The 16,522-nt window shown below is 36.7% G+C and overlaps 1 protein-coding gene across 11 annotated transcripts in view; it reads right to left on the minus strand.

Moving 5' to 3' along the window:
* The window catches only part of PCDH10 (protocadherin 10), a 321,360-nt gene that overhangs the window by 193,726 nt on the left and 111,112 nt on the right, over window positions 1-16,522 (minus strand). Inside the window, exon 6 of one of the 11 annotated variants that reach the window (XR_014583045.1) lies at window positions 4-116. The exons of 8 other annotated variants lie outside the window; for them this stretch is intronic. The gene's annotated coding sequence lies outside the window, so the exon portion shown is untranslated. 2 more of the 11 variants (XR_014583046.1, XR_014583047.1) reach the window with 2 other exon arrangements.

The raw sequence follows: 16,522 nt of genomic DNA on the forward strand, positions 1-16,522 counted from the left end.
TACCCACTATAAGTGATATTCTGGTTTATCTTTGTTGGTCACTGGAAAATTCCATAATCATGGTTTTGTAATTACACGCTGTATCTTCTCATGGCACACCTTAATTGTTGCACTTCCTAAAAGTAAGTATTGATTTCACAACCTTTTTCAATATAATGATAAAAGCATATACATCTATGGGATTGCATATAGTTTGCTGGAAAAGTGAAAACCACAGTATACAGAAAAAAAAACAAGTAATTTGCACATAAGATTTAATTATAGCTCAGACGTAACCTCAAGCATTCTCCAGTTTATCTGCTATATCCTAGCTAAAAAATACTTATCACATGTAAACAATGAGTTAAATACCATTAATTAAGGAATTGGCACTAACTATACCTTTTAAAGCTTAGGGTTGGAGTATAGAAATATACCTTCTCTTGCATTTATGCAAGAAAGAATAGCACTCTTCATACTTAATGGAAATACATACAAAATTTAGTGACCTTTTAAGTCTCCGATGATGCTGGCATGTGATATTGTCACACATTTAACATGAGAAGCTGTGTCTAATTATTATGCTTCCTAATTCCACATGTGCGACTGATGTTGAAAGCGTGCAATATTTCTAACTCATCATCTGATCAGTGAAATAGAAGTGGTACTAAACATGAAGAAATGTTGAATACCACTATAATGAAAAGGTTTAATTGCACCAGATGACCATTTGCACTGTTTCAAACTGTAAAACACTATTTCATATGCAGGAGAGAGACATTTCATCATCACAAGATTTGATAACCATAATATTAGTAACAAAGTTATAAGTGATAACAAGCAGGTCATCCAAAGCAGAAATTTTAATTTGCCACAGTTTTGAATACACTCTAAGTTCTTCTGTTCTTCTCTCATCTAAAGAGCCATGATGTCACTGCAGCTCCCCAGAAGTGACTCCACATGAACCTGGGGGATTAAGATCCATCATCATCACAACTCAGAGGAAATCAGCACAAGCTGGAACTGGAATAAGCTCATCTCTTCACCCCCAAATATATTTTACATGCACGCACACTGCAAGTTCACTTCACTTAGCCGGTGATATGATCCCCCTAATGTTTTCCTGTGGTATTTTAAATTATATTATGAGCAGTGAAATCATTAGGGAACAGACCAAAACGGGCTGAAAGGTAGAAAAGGGTGAGTTTTCTTGTTTTGTTTTCATCTACATTAATGGCTATATGCACTGAGTAATCTTTGTGCACACACTGTAAATGCTCAGGACCATACCTCATGTTCCAGCAGAGAGGACCAGGGAACCCAGCAGCCAAGGACCACACTACCTGTCAAGTTATCAATGCGCTAACACAGCCCAGTGAAAGAGCCGTCTCCCGTGGCTGCAGTCATCCAGAAAGAAAAACTGAACTATAACACAATACACCTATCAAATATTATTGGACAAGTTCAGTATGGGCATGTATGTACAAAACTAGTTCTCTTTGAAGATTTGGTTTATTTGTAAATAGGTATGTGGCTGTAGTCAGCCATTAAGTTTCAATTCCACTAAATACATCTTCACAGAAGTTGTGAATCAAAGCCAGCATTACACTCTGAATTTAGATGTAACTTCAGTGCAGTAATTAAAACCTAAAAGATTTAGGCATAAACATGTAGCAAATGATGAAACCCTACACTGAAACTAGACCTTCACATATTTGATCCACATAAATAGCCCACAAATATTTTAATTCAGCAAGGCTAAAGACTGTGGGAACAAGCTGAGGGGAGAAGGTTTGACTGTCGTTTTCTGAAGAACAAAGTTAACTGTTCCACAAAGCTAAAATCTAAATCTGATAATTCATCATCATTTTACAACACCAGAATTAAACTGAGTTTCTCTAACACTGAACCCATGCAATGGAACGAAAAATCCAGATTCAAAGCTTACAACAACACAAAGCATGAAAAACCTTCAAATTGTTTTTGCCTTATAGAGCTGAAGAAACATACTAATTTTGATAACTTTCCTTATGATTTAGCAAACACAGAAGTACGTTTGCATGCTGAACAAGTTAATTTGGATTTTTCCTTAATCCCAAGATTTCAGGGAAAAGAAAAATCACCCTTCACCCTTTCCTTACTCCTGTTGCCTTCAAAGATGACCAAAGTTACTGAATAAGTCAGATTCATAGGTTGGAATAGTAGGAGATACTACACTCTTTTCACTACTTGTTCATAGAGAAGGCTCAAATTAAAATGCCAAGATTTGAAAATTAGAAATGAATGGAAAGCGTAATCCTCAATAAGAACTCTCTCTAGTTGTTAGAAAAAGTAGATATAAAACCGAGCAGGCTAGTAGACAGTAGATTTATACTTTATTGTCAGTAAAGCTGTACGTTAGAACAGCCGGTGGGGTGGAATCATTTCCCACGGATCATGAATCAGTTGCTTTTCAACAGCATGCAATGTTCAACTTGATACTACAACCAAGACTAATGCCACACTACCTTCTAATTGAAGTCAATTTGCATTGTATTTTGGAATTGGACTGATTTCCAGCTCACTTGTTTTGGGAACTAACCAGATCATCAGGAAAAAAACAGATAAAAAATATTGGAGTGACATTACATAACGAATGGGAACTCATTACACATCACTGAAGGTCTGATCCTTCTAATTCCCATAAGCAACGCTTAATGAAATGCCCATTCCTGTTCACGTGCAGAACAAGGATTCACGAGCAAAGATTATTCACTTAAGTATTTACAAGATGAGATCTTCTCTTTAATCTTCTAATTACATTATCACATACACTTATAAGTCACAGTGTTAATAGCCTTATTTTATGGCATTATATTTACATTCTCTCCGTATTTTAAAAAAATATAAACTCATATAGCAATAATTATTTTCTTTACTTACCCTGCTAAGGCTTTAAATGTCATTTCTGAAAACTTTCACTGCAGCATTAACTCAAGTTTCTATGAATACAATCTGATCCTAGTAGGATTGCCAGTGTTAGTTAAGGATTAAGTAATGACTGAAAGGTTTTTTGTTGTTATTGCTGAAGTCAAATGAATAAATGTTTGCAGGATGAGACCCTAAATCAAACCATAATCCTGGCTGCCTAATATAGTTAAAATTAGATTTTTAAGTAAGGTCAAAGAGATTGTTATTCACGCTGCTTGTTTGTTCTTAAATATTTCATTTATCTGTGCTAATATACAATAGCAAATCTTTGTTGATCTAAAACACTACTCTGTAATATACAATAATCATTTAGTATTTGACAACAATGCACAGTATGTTAGGTTTTGCAGACAGCATGGAATAAATAGTATGAAAACCGCAACTTGCAGGTATGATTTAAGAGATCATCTCTACTTTGTTCAGTTAGGGAGGAAGAGAAGAAGCATCACTTATGGAATGGCTTGAGCATTTTGTCCCTTGGAAACTAAACAAAACTGTAGAAAACAATTTTTATTCAAAGGCAATAAGCAAAACCAGATAGCAGGTAACAGTTCCTGACAATGAGATGACAGGGACATTGCACCTTGCCCCCATGGAGATGTGCACCCCTCACAGAACCACTACAATATCCCAGCACTAAGGTGAGTGGTCTGCAAAATAGATCTTAAAGCCCTTTTTCCATAGTACTCCTCATAATTAAAGCAGCAAAATGGCTAACTTTCTTGCCTATATTATGTAGCCAAGAATTTTGTAATTCTGTTTGTAATTTCATTTTAGTTTTCTACCTCCTTAAAGCCTTAGAAACCCTACGGCCCTTCCTGTCCAACGACGACAGCAGCAGCCCATATTGCAGCCCACTGCAGCGAATGAAGCTGGGAAAAAGAAAGAGCCGGAGATCTGTTTCTGCATCTAAGCCCTGAGCAGCCTTGTTTACCAATGTCATTGATGACAAACTTGGTAATTTCATTTCTTCATAAATATTTGAATGCTACATTTTGCTAGGTGGATATCTGCTCATTTGATCTAATGGCTGTCCTTTCGAAAATGTCATAGAAAGCCATTAGCATAGCTTCACCAGGGTTAAATGGGTAGACATAAATGGTGATTGCTGAGAACAATATCCTTTGCCCACAGCATAGTGATGCAAGGGTTGGATAATTTTATTACCTTTAATAGCATTTGCAGCTATGCAAGCTAAGCCAATGATATGGGTAATCAAATCTCAGGCTTGTAAGCTGACCACCTGTGGCTATCAGGAAAGGAATCCCCACTACCACAGGCCCAGGCACAGAGGTGAGGGAGAAGGATGAGAAAATTGCTGTGGATGGCACACAAACTTAGTTTTCATCAGAACTAATCTGAACCATTGCTCATTCTTAGAGGATCTTATGTGCTAAGTGTGGGAAACCTCTGAAATCTCCCTCTTGCCTCTGCACCTTCCAGATAGCCAGCCCACTGCTTTGGCAGTGCTCACATCTGTCTGTAATAGGGAGGTGTGCTGGCCTGCCAAGAAGGGTGAATGTGGCCCCATGAATAGCAGATATGTTATGTTCAGCATTGCTCTGGGACTGAAAAAGACTGGAAGTGCAAAGTTTTCCATTGGAAGTGGTGGTCCTCGTGCCATCAGTAACTGCCCTGGAAGAAGCAGCACAAAGAATGTGGGAAGGGCTTCAAGGCACGTTCTGTTCGCTTAAGACCATCTCGCTTCCTGAACTGCTGACTAATTGTGCAGGTTAATCAGAATTTAACTGGGAATAGAGAAAGTAGCGACCTCAAAACTAGTAAAGCAAAACTGAGGTTGTCAGTATTTTCCAACTTACATAGCAGTTTGTTATTTCTCAGCCTGTTGTTTGAGACCACAGGGTCTCATCTCTGCAGACCTCGGCTCCTCCCTGAACGCAGCACAATGCTGCACTTCTGGAGTACAGGTTCAGAGGGACTTTATGCCTCTACATTGAAACTGCATAAATACACTGCAGATAATACAGCTCATACATGAAAAGATGGAACATGAAATACTTAGTCCTGATCTACTGCATATTTGAGGTAAGATCTATTCCATGTCAGCTACCATGGCTACTAAACTTTGAACTTGAGACACGGGGATATGCTAAACCAGGTAAACAACAAAATATTTTTCGAACAGGTAAATGACAAGGCAGAAATATCTCATCGGAAATCAGCAAACATAAAGGTAATTTTATTTTTGGTGATGTACTCCCTTCCAAGAACACTGCATTGCAGAAAGCATTTAGCTTGTCATGTTCTTCTATTATTTTATTTTACACTTCATTCGTTTCTATTACATACCCTTGCACTTTATTATTAGGGTGTTCTGTTGTTGCAAACAGGCACACTGAATTCTGATTCAGTTATTCCAGTGGAAATTTTTTTGTGTGTCAGCCTTTAAAGTGAAACAAATGAATGACTGCGATACTCAACAGCTTTAATAATATATGTTGACTCTTGGGTATTCATGGCCTTTAGATGCCTAAAAATAATAATGCTTTTATATTAAAAAATGAATATTGATTAATGAGCTGTATTTTTTTTTTTTAAGTAGAGAAGCCAGTAGCTATACTTGTCATAAAATTTGTTATGAATCACCTGATGTATATACCAAGCAAAGAGATACCAAGCAAATTGAATTCTTCCACTACAAAATGCCTTCCTGTCATAAGCATATGTCCTCTGTTGTCCTTACCATGGAGGACACATTCAGAAGTACTGACAAACCAACTATCCTCCCTGGTGTACTTAAATTTATGCATATGTAATTTCCAGAAAAGGTTCAGCAATATAGTTGCCACCTGTGAAAACAGCAAGCTTCTACTTTAACTAATATCCCATCCACATAAGAGTTGCTTTATCTGCCACTGCTATTATTGGAAAATATTAGTCATCTTCAAGAGCTGAAGATATGCTTATTAATTATTTGCAGATATATAGTTTTTCAAGCAAAATACACACTAAACTATCATCACTGTATTGAAACAACCTAAAGCACTGCCAAACCAGCAAAACCCTCAGTATCCTCAAATTTGACTGTACAACCAACTTCAGATCAAACGGAAGAAATATGCACAAACTGATCCTTTCATGTGATCGAAGAAACAACAAAAGGAAGCTTACATCGAAATGCGCAATACCCTGAAAAAGACAGATGTGAACAATAACAAAGCAGGATATTCAACACGAAGATATTACCTAATACTAGATTTAAGTTAAAGTACATTTCTGTAGATAAACTATACACACAAGACCTGTTGAATAAAAAGAAATGTAATTCCATACTACCTTATTTTCACATTCATCAAACCAAAGGATTTCTCTGGACTTTGAAAAGAATCACCAGGCAGCTGGGGGCCGAGCACACAGATGCAGGGCCAGGTAACATGCTGCTGGTACTAGCCACTCACCTGAAGAGCACCCCCAAACATTTTGATGAGATTATTTTCCCCACATGGAGTTGCTGCTCTTTAAATGAAAGGATCTAGAGAATCGTGCTTTATTTATTTTTAAAGCATTACCCTTTTATTGCTCCATCACGTTTCATTAACTATAACTTAAGATTATTGCAGTTACTCCCATAGTACTCAAAACCAATCAAGATGACATGATCTGGTTATATCTTGCTTCTGTAATCTCTCCCTCCAAAATTTAACTTGTTTCACCATAGTTAAAAAAATCCACTAAGAGTGGATGTAATAAATCTGCAGGTAATAAGCATGGAGAATTTTACTTAGAGGCTTCTAGAAAACCCATCATGTCTTTTCATACTGAAATGTATTCTCTGGGAAGAAAGTTTATCTTCTCACTGTGTTTCACATGAAAATTTTCCTCAGTCATACACATCATGATTTTCTACACTTTCTCTCATAACTCCTCGTGGAACACTTTTGATTCAGAAATACTCTAAGTAGCCTATTGCTAACACAATGACTTCTTTCAATAACATGTAAAATATGGGCACTTCCATCAGTCTCAGGTATTTTTCCCTAATCTTTCAGATGAAAGAAAATTATGTTATTCTGGAGAAAAAACACAGATTTTTATCTGAGAAGCAACAATCCAGTGCTGCAGTAACGCAATTTATTTCTGTATTTCTCAATCTTTGTCGCAAGAAGCAACTTGTTCTTTTCACTCACCAGATCTACCAAAAAAGAGTGGCTTACAGCAGAAGTCAGCCTAATGCAAGGCATACGACACAGCATTCCTTAAATTTAGAGGTAGCAACAAGCTGTTCCTTCCCAGTGATCTGTTTGTGAATAAATACTTTTACCGGTATGCCTGGTAGCACTTAGGACAACCATCTACAGATCTAAAAAGGCATTTTTCCTTGAACAGATCTCTTATCTTGTAGAAAAGCATTTGTTATTTAAAATTTATTTTCAGGGAGCCAAAACAGTTAAAGTTATAAGGGAAATAGAATTCATAATTATGCAAATGATCCTGATTTATTTACATATATTGACAACCAATACAAACTATGATCTTATCAGGAGGCAGTAATTGGAACCAGTCACCAAAAACCTTACAAAAAAAGGCCAAAAAGCCATGCTGTTCTTCAGTATCCATTCTGTCTCTGCTTGTAAACATTCAATTATATCTATTTGCAAAAATAAAGTCTATCCCATTTAGCTCAAGGAGAATACAGCTTTATAACCCTATTTCAGATTGTGCCATCCCAGCATTTTTCACAAATGTACAAATTTGATTATAAATTTTCTGTAGAATACAGATGTATATAAGAAAAACAAAAAACATTTCCATTGTCAGAATGATCAGGATTTCAAAAAATAATAATACTTGGTAACTGAACCTATGTGGGAAAATTTAGGCAGCAGATTTACCAAGTTGCACCTTGCAGATGAAGAAATCTTAAACAGCTGTGGAAACACTGGACATTTTCCAGCAGGGGAAAAAAGCTGAATATTCAGAGATCTCTGAAAAACAAATTATAATAATACTTTGCATGCCGAGTCAATTTTGAAATAATGTTTTGTTTATTACCACATCTTTAAACTACCAAGTTTAGGAAGACTTGTAGGACAAAACACTCAGCATTAACCCCTCCAAGGAAAAAAAAAAAAAGTACTTATGTAGGATTAATATATTACAGTATGTGGAAACACACTGTATAAATTAGAAATAATTTTCTACAGACATACAACTCACAAGCCCTCAACACTTTTCCTAAATTCAGGTTAATTTAATCATGGATTTCTTTTATAACCTCTGAAATGCAGGACTTCCTCCTCCTTATATGATGTTAACACTCAAAAAGCAACCTTTAGAAGCTCTACAAAGACATTAAATTTCAAATTGCCAACAAACTCTCTCTGGAAGGAAATTCTTTTCAAGTCATTTTTCATTTGTCCCAGATGGAATTAAATGCACCACAGAATATAAAGCTGCTGCAATTTTATGTTATAAGAACAGTGAAGAATGAGGAGGTAAGGTCTGAATGACTGTGGATTGTACACCCCAGGAAAAAGAACCACTACAGAAACCGCAGAGATATTGCAGCTCAGTGTTACACCAAATGCTTTTAATGTATATTTAGTTCACCAGTTATTGCATGGCAATGCAAAAACAGTGATTTATTTTGTTTGTAATTAAAAGTAAAGTAGACAAATAAAATGAAGAAAATTTACCTTTTTCCTACAGAGTGTTATTCGGGACTATCAGCAGACAGACTCAAACATTTCACTGATCTGGTCAAGTGTCAGTGCTTCCAATTTCTAATTTCCCTGGGTCTACACAGATAGTTTTATTATTGCCAACTTCAGTCATGAGATGGATGAGTGCATTTAAGACCCAGAAACAGTAGGAAAAGCTTAATGCAGGGTGGCTCCACAGCTAACTCCCTTTGTAATGCCCTTTGCAAAGAGACTTTCTAATGTAGCTATTAAATATGTTATCTCAGCTTTCCAGTCTGATGTTTTGTAAACTTCAAAACTACTTGAGTAAGAAAACAGTCAGCTCTGTCATTCAGTTAAAACCATTCCCTGAAAAACAGTCCTAATATAGGCTAATGAAGGAGATGTGATTTGCTCTCCATTAATTTTTGCTTAGGAACATCAATGTACATTGGCAACCAATATCTTCATGCATTTTTTTTTCCTTCAAGAGAAGGAATCACTGGGGGGTCTGTAATTAGCTTTCCCCCCAGGTTTCAATATAGACATTAGCACAGGACAACTACTCTCCAAAAATGTCCATTTTCCTTTTGTGGAAGAGGATGCACTCATTACCTGCCTCTCTCCTAGCACGAGGAAACAAGGAGTGCAATCTCTGAGGCTCTTGACGGAATCAAAGGCAGAGGAGCAAAATAAAACAAAACAAAACCTGTCCAGCTGAAGGTTTAAAAGAAAGGGGAACGCCACCAGCCAGCACATCCTGCTGAGACTCTAATGCACGCAGCCTCTAAATATGCCTCGTAGGACTGGAATAAGGAAACTGTGTAAGAAGAGCAGATGGGAAAAAGTCTAAAAATAAGTACATAGTGTGGAACAGAGAGGTTGCATGTTCTAGTAGGAAGAAAAGAGAAGCTTGAAGTAAACTGTTGTATAAATAGACTTTAAAGAAAGCAAGCATGACCTCACTAAAATGCTTCCTAATGACGTGGTTTCAAGATAGACACAATCTAGTCTCTTCGTGATAAAATGCATTAATCAGCAGAATGACAACAGCTTCTAAAGCAAAGCTTCTAAAAATAACACACAAAACTGAATAATCCCAAGTCACATTGTCATCAATAATTGAAAATTTAGCCAATAAAAAGTTATTGCTGAAAATTTATTAGTGTAATTGAAAAACGGAAACATGCCAAAAATTAAATCTCATTTTAGCGGGGGGGGGGGGGGGGGGGGGGGAAGGTATTGTCATATTTTCATTCTTATTTTAAAAGAAGCATTCCCCTTCCTGCTTTCTGCAAGCGCTCTCAATACAGAAGTGAATCCAAGACTTACAACCCCCTTCTTAGACCTGCTTCAATCTTTGGAGCAAAAGGACTTCCACAGATTGGATGCAACAAGTCATCCTGGGATAAAAGCTGACTGCACTTAAAAATCAGAGGATTAAATTAAAGAATTAAACCAAGATACATGTGTGAAACCATAAGATGTCCAGTCATCAAGCACTGAAGCACTAGAGAAGTAACATTCTATTTGCATTTAAACCATTTGAGATAGTAACAACTAATTAGTGCAATTAAACTTCTTGTTAACTATTTTACTTTTGATCACTGGATAACAAGGAGTAGCAAGTCTTGATTTGGTAGCATATTACCTGCTATATATACAGTGCGAAACATCCCATTTGCTTGTCTGAAAGGGCAGATGCTCACTTCTGCACTGATAAGAAGAAGATACTATCCTTTATTTTTCTCCTGGTACAATCTCCATATACAGAACACATGCAAATTGTGTTCAGCTCCTGCGTTACGGACCTAACCACCTCACTATCTTCAAGATACTTGGTGTAAAATTTAAAGAGAAAATTACTTCTCCTTATAGATCAAATACTTTTCTCAGGGACTCTTCAGTCTGTTTGTGTACACATTAGGATTTTATTCCAACAGGCAGCTTCATCGGCAGGAAACAACAGTCTATAACAATGCAATGCGCAGCCAAATTTTAGCTGGTAATAATCCTCAGCTAAACACATTTTTAAAAAGTGCTTATGACTTTTGCTCAAATCAACTGCCTAAGCACTGACATTTCTGAAATCTGCATAATTTTTGTGTTTGTTTACAAATACGTTAAGTGCGTCATCATCATTGCTAAGCGCATGTGGGATAACAAGAAAAAAAATAGAATAAATTTATATATTTAGCATATAAAGTATATTTAGTCGTTTTTGTGTAACAAGCATTTTCTGTGGAAGAAATGAGAACTCTGGAGATAGGTATGGCTCATAAATTACTGAACATACTGACATTTCTCAGCATATTTCAGTTAATTTGAAGATTCCTCGCAGCATAAACAGGTTGACTTGTTTTAAAATGCAGAATATAACATATCCATTGTGCTTCCAGTCATACTTTTTAACAACCTTTTTTTTTTAATGTCTTCTTGGCATATAATGTAATCGTATTCTATTAAATATTAGCTCAAGACAGTATTCCATTATTTATTTATAGGCCTATGACCACACAAACAAGAATAGCTAGAGGGGGACGAAGAAAGATGCATACGATCTCTATTTAATCCTACTTCTTTACCTGTTCTAGTCATTCAGTGTGAGTCTCACTGCATGCAACAAAAAAGCAACACCTGCTGTATGATTCATTTTGTAGGTTTTAGGCCTAAACTAAGCCAAGACATGTATGTGTAAAATACAGTAGTGCTATTTTTTCCCAATGTCATCATTAAAGAAAGAAGTAAACAACATACTCCCAGCTGAAGTCCTGCCTACCTTCCATGAGAGCGCTGTACCAGCGTACCACACTCATCGGGACACGGACTGAAGAAGGACATGACATTGCTTTGATCAGGGACACGTAGGGGGTATTCCTGCTCACCCATGAGAGCTACTGCATGCCCCACAAGACAGACCACCACCAAATGGCCAGCCTCAAATGCAGCATTCTTTGGGCAGAGTCTTTCCATACTGCTTGTAATTATTGACCTGTAGATATCCACAGCTCTTTCCCAAGGAAGGAGCTACTGGAAGAAAGTGAAGCGATTTTACATCAGCTTTATACTTCGTCATCTGCTGGGCACCACTGCACAGCTACGCAGCAGCTTCACTGTTGCTATTGGTGGAAGCAAGTAAAAAACATTCAAAAAAAGACAAGATAAACAGGAGTTTGCATAAGTTTGCTTCAGTGTGGTCTATTGAAGTTGTTTCCCTTCAACTGAACAAAAACAAAAACAAAAAGTAAAAAAAAAAAACACTAAACAGTGTAATTCGTGAGTATGGTGAAAAGGTATCTAAATCAATTTTTCTGATAAGAGGTGATATTTGACATTATGCAATTAATATGAGACTGACTATCCTGAGGATGCTCTTTAAATTATTTTCACATAAACATTTCTGATATGAATAAAAGGTGCATGTCTGAAAGTTCTGCTCAATGAGCCTTTAAAAAAATACCCACATCTAAAAAAAACATAAAATGAAGGGCGAAGTTTTGTTTGCACTTTACAGAACATATTTGAACTATGTGTTCTAAAAACATCATTACACAAAAATAATGTTACTTAGAAAGAATATCTATTTAAATTATCTTCTTTTCATCAGTAGATAATATGATTACTCAAAGAATTTTTCCTATGTTTTCTATCCATTAGAAAATAACTCTCCAGTTATTCAAGTTCTCAAGTATAAAGAAATATAGGCAACTTATTATGACTATCAGAAGACTGGAAAATGAGAAAGAAAAAAATACTACAAAGTAACATTCCAACTGAAGCCGGAGAATAGTAGAGACTGTATATTAAAGGTTACATGCCTTTAGTACAATTAGGCAGAACAAAAGAAAACTGATGTATTACACTGTATATGTTTGTTCAGTTTTTCCATCATGATGATATTTCCTTTGATTCTACTTTTTCCTTTTGAAGTATTGCCTTAACATTTAGCTTGCAAACTAATGTGCATATTAGCATAAACCTGTGCTTAACATTTATTCTATAGGCCTCTAGACAAAAGCCTGAGTTAGTGTATAAGGTCAGAAAAATAGGCTTTGTAAATGTTACAACAGTAAACCTCAAGGTTCAGCAGAATATTAAATTGTGTAAAATTTTTTAATTTACCCGAATCAAGGCTACTATATATAAACTCTAACAAAAACTAGGAAAAAAAACAATAAGCAATATTTAAACATATGTGAAGTGCATACAGAGAGGGAATAATTTATAAAAAGTAATAAAGTGGTTAAATTTAAGATTTTAGAACCCCAAAGTGCATGTAAATCCAGGCAACATCAGTAGTCTTGATATCCCTGATGTAACTAATTTTCTAGTGGTTTAGCTGAGAACACCATTTAGAAGTTACCTGTGATTAGTCCAAGCAGTTTACCACTCTAACAATACGGTCATCAGATGAATTCATAACATTGTTACAGACATGCAGGAAAAGTCGCACAGAGGACTACAGAAAAAAACAATTTCTCATAAATACATCTGGATAGAATGACAGTAGATGGAGATTGCAACAGGTCTCTGGCAACTGGAGAGAACTGGATGTTTAAGAAAGTTTCTTATTTTGAAGTTCACTGGCAAGTCATTCTACAGCAGACAAAAGAGGCACTGAAGTGATTAAAAAAATAAAACAAAATAAAATTCTTGTACCATGATTCAAGACAAAATACCTGAAGTCTCTGAAAGCCCCTGTTCATGGGGGCAGGTTCACAGCTGAGAATCTCCAGCTGCATCTGGGAAATAGCTCAAAGGCATAGAAAATTAAATTCCCAGTACAAACCTGGCTCAAGTACCCACACTGAAAACCCATCAGAATGGAAGAAAAAGGCCTATATAGACAATCCTTATGCACGCCTTATACCTGCCTACTCTCTGCATACTACCGGTCTGTTTGAATGCTATTTGATTGCTTCAGCGCTAAGCAATTACACAGTATTTGGGGAGAGCATCACGGGGGTTAAACATTATAACCAGTCAAGAAAGCCACCTACGGACCAGAGAAGTAACAAATGTAAATGAAAATAAATTCAGCACTTGAAGGCAAATTGGTTATTGTTCACATATTATGAGTTATCCTTGAGGACAAGAAAAAAAAAAGGTAATAGCCTTGGGAGATTTCTTTCAGTATCTTCTGAGACAAGGTTAAAGCTAGAGAATTAGGGAAAGATTTATATTTAGCATACAGGGGATAAAGCAACAGATGACAGTAGGCACTGAACTGCCATTTAAATGACAGAACAATCATAATTTTGTAGGCTTTTTTTCAGCTGATACCTAGACCTAATACTCTGCAGTATCTTCCACAAAGTACTGATGCACTCCCATGCTGATAATAGAGTTGCTCAGTCATAACCAGCATGGTTCGTGCTTGCTGGAAAACTATTTCATCTGGATCTGAGATGCTTGGTAATGCCAGGTCAAAGGATTTAAACTCAGATGAGGACTCTACCTTTACCTGCTAATGTCAACTTCTGTTCCATGTTGTCCCAGAAGTTCCTCTGCATATGCTGTTACCAGGGGAATTTAGGCAAATTTTAAAAGAGATTTATAATATACGAATGGAGAAACCCTCATATGTCAGAGCATGGGCACAGTTTCTGTTATCCAACACCCAATAATGGCTATTCATAGGTGTTTAAGGAACGAGCATAACTATCAGGACACACAGTAACGTTGGGGGAAAGATCCTTCCAGGCAACACCACACAAGCACCAGGCAGTCACTGCTTTGGGGAAGATGGTTAATAGTCACCAACAGATGCAGGATTCTCCAGAACTTTTTCCAATTCTCTTGGCCTCCCTACCCCTGCAAGCAGTAAGCTTAAATCACTAACTTTTTCTTTCAAAGGGGAAAGAGGAACATTATTTTCTATGTTAGAGCTGCTGCTTGAATAATGTCATTGGGTGCCTCTTAGAACTGGTATTGTCAGAAATAGTGAGCAATCACTCCCTATTCACCTTTTCTATACTCCCATGATTTATAAAAATCTCCATCGCATTTCGCTTCTCCTGTAAATTTTTTCTTCCTAATTTGAAGAGTCAGTTTGTTTCATTGTTCTTTTAAGACTCTCCTCTTCCACACCTCCGGTCTTTCCTACTCTGGGCCTATTCTGGGCCTCTAACGTAATTCCACTTTCTTTCCTAAGTGCTGAGAATTTCTTTCCTAAGTGCTGAGAACTAAATTAGAGCCAAACATCGCATATATGTTGATGCAGCTGTTTTATCTTGTCCTTAAGTGCATTACTTTGCATTTATGAATACTGTAGTTCTGCACGCCTTTCAGTCACATCATAGGAGCATTCTTCAGAAAGTCAAATATAAAGCTGACTGAACAGCTGTGTACTTAACTATCATGTTATTATTTAGCCCTTTTTCCCCAGATTATATATAAAGGTTTTCCAGCACATGTTCTCTGAGATTTCAACAGGAACCATACCCTATTGCACAGCATCAGAACAAAGAGCCATATAGCAGTTAGTGCCTTTTATTTCTTTGATATCACAGCTGATTTAGTGGAAAGTTATCCTTCACCACTGTTTGCTCAGCCACTTCATTTCTTAACTTCACAAGGACTCTTAGGTAATTCTATACTCACCATAGGCTTGTAACAGTACGTTTCCTTGTTTAGCTTAGAAGTCCTACTATTGATACCTCAGTTTGAGACTGCTGCTCAGGCTTCTTCCCTGAGACGCTTCAGAGCTGAGCTAATCTTCTCTGGAACAAGCACAGCAGCACATAGCTAGCTTTGCCCGTTTGCTACAGCTACTCATTCTCAGAGCTCCTTCAGTCACCTCACTTCTCTGCTCCTCAGTCTGTTAGCCAGCCCCACAATTTACCAGCATGCTTGACCATCTTCCCATTTAGTAGAGGCTCATGACCTACCTCACACAGACTGAAATCCAAACCCACCAGAACCTCTCCTAATGATGTGACAGAGCTTAAAAGGAAATGGCTTCACCAAACTCATATTCTTTCTTTCAAAATCAAGAGCAGAATTATTCATCATCTGGTTTCTCAAGGCAAATAAACCACCTTAGTACAGTTGACTGTAATCGACTTCCTACAGCTTCTAGTGATCTGGATAATGACTTCAGAGAAGTATGTTCAACATCACTAGCATGGCAGATCAAGCCCTTAGTTGTCATTTTGATATATTCTATTCCCACAAGCAAAGGACTTAAGTTTCTAATCAGGGGACAAAGGACTCTATTTTAAAATTTTCATATGAATAATATGAAGTGACAGGAACTACTTTTAAGAAGAAAAATTGAGTGGTTTTATTTTTCCTAAACTAGGAATATAGGTTACATGTGTTTTATTTGTGGTTCGGGTTCACTCTCCTTGCTCTGTGGGATGGTAATAACCACGTTTAAAGAGGTACCTGAGGACCTGCAAACTCCCAGTCCTGTCAGTTGTAGCTGACATCTAATACTGAAGTGGATTTCTGAAATTCATACAGCAACAGGTATTCCCTTTGAATTCACAGGAAACATTCTATAATTCAAGTGAAGCTGATGGGACCACTACTGGAGCAAAGCACTCGTCAGATGTCACTACCTAGCTTTTGAAAAATACTTTGCCAAAACAGTTAAGATGCCATCACGTAACAGCTGTTGCTGTGATATCACAAAATAAATTTTACAGATGTTATTTTTAGCTGAAGCTATTTTTTAATTAACTACCCATTTCTTCTTATATTGATTGCAGGGCATCTGTTCACTTGTAAGATTATGACTCATTATGACTTCAGTTCTCTACTTCCCTTCATATCCTATTCATTCACTTACCTATCCTACCTTTATGGCAAAGTTTTTTTCTGATATGTTCTATGCTCTTCCTCCTTCTGCTGGAGACCGTCCATCTTAATGGAGTTGCTTTAAGGTCATGAAGTATGAATTGATAATTCTTTCAAGTCAGTATAAA

Source organism: Anser anser (assembly GCF_964211835.1).
Source record: "Anser anser genome assembly, chromosome: 4".
Classification (NCBI taxonomy): Eukaryota; Metazoa; Chordata; class Aves; order Anseriformes; family Anatidae; genus Anser; species Anser anser.